The following is a 1,383-nucleotide window of genomic DNA, read 5'->3' as shown; positions in this document are numbered from 1 at the left end:
CTGAGTGGGGAAAAATTAGGGAGGGAGACAAACCATGAGAGACTCCCAACTCTGGGAAACAAACAAAGGGTTGCAGAAGGGAAGGTGGGTGGGGGGATGGGGTGACTGGGTGACGGGCACTGAGGGGGCACTTGATGGGATGAGCACTGGGTGTTATACTATATGTCGGCAAATTAAATTCAAATAAAAAATGTAAATTAAAAAAATGAAGCAAGAAAAACATTTTTCTTCCCTTTAAAATATATAAGTACTTAAGCATGTTGAGGGAAAGAAGCCAGTGGAAAGGGGAAAGGCAAATGTATAGAGAGAGGTGCCGTTGGATGGAGCAAGGAATGTGACATGGCAGAAATATGAGCTCCAGGATACAGATGAAGAATGGAGGGGGTGGGGAGTGGATGCAGGGCCTGGGTTGCTCAGTCAGTTAAGTGCCTGACTCTTGATCTCTGTTCAGGTCTTGATCTCGGGGTCATGAGTCCAAAGTCCACATTGGGCTCTACTCACAGAGCCTACAGAAAGAAAGAAAGAAAGAAAGAAAGAAAGAAAGAAAGAAAGAAAGAAAGAAAGAAAGAAAGAAAAGAAAGAATAGGGTTTGGAATCACGTAGATGAGATTCAAATCCACTTCCTAGTGGTCTGAATTCCAGTAAGTTATTTAGCATTCTATCTTCTCCCCCAAAGTCCTTTTCTTCTGCAAACTGGGTATAATAAATAATCTTCCTAAAGCAGTTATTAAGGCTGTGAACAAATATTTGATTCTCTCATTCTAGGCATGTTAGGATCATACTCTCTCATCCCAATTAAGCTCAGGCAAGGCCTTTGACTCCCTTTGCTCAATGACATATGGACATAAGTGATGGGCAGCACTTCCAGGTAGGAGCTTTGAGAGCCACTGTGTGCTTCACTAGGTCCTTTTTTTCCCTCTGCTGTAACAGCCTCGATGTTTATAGTGGCTGCTCTATCACTCTGAGTCTCAGGGTCAAAATAAATGACACATTGTGTATGGTCACCACCCAACCTACAAGGGACACATGAATAAGAAATAAATCTTTGTTGTTTTAAGCCACCTTGATTTTAGATAAGTTTGTTATTGAAGCATGGTCTACCCTATCCTTACTGGTAAACTACTTGTAAAATTACTGTGAGACTTATGTGAGAAAATATGTAACATATAAAGAAAAAGATAATAGGGAAAACAGAAATCACTCAATAAATCATGATTCATTTCACTTGTGGAGAGCTATACACAATGATGCTCGTTGATAAGAAGCCATTTGAAGTGGTTTATAGGATGCAGAAATTACTTTAGTTGTAACTGAAAATAGCTAACATTTATTGAACAATTACTTTAAGCCAGATTTTGGATAGAGAAAAAGTCCTTGTGCCTG

This window comes from Vulpes vulpes, chromosome 12, assembly GCF_048418805.1.
Source record: "Vulpes vulpes isolate BD-2025 chromosome 12, VulVul3, whole genome shotgun sequence".
Taxonomy (NCBI): domain Eukaryota; kingdom Metazoa; phylum Chordata; class Mammalia; order Carnivora; family Canidae; genus Vulpes; species Vulpes vulpes.
Note: the sequence above shows the minus strand (reverse complement) of the source record.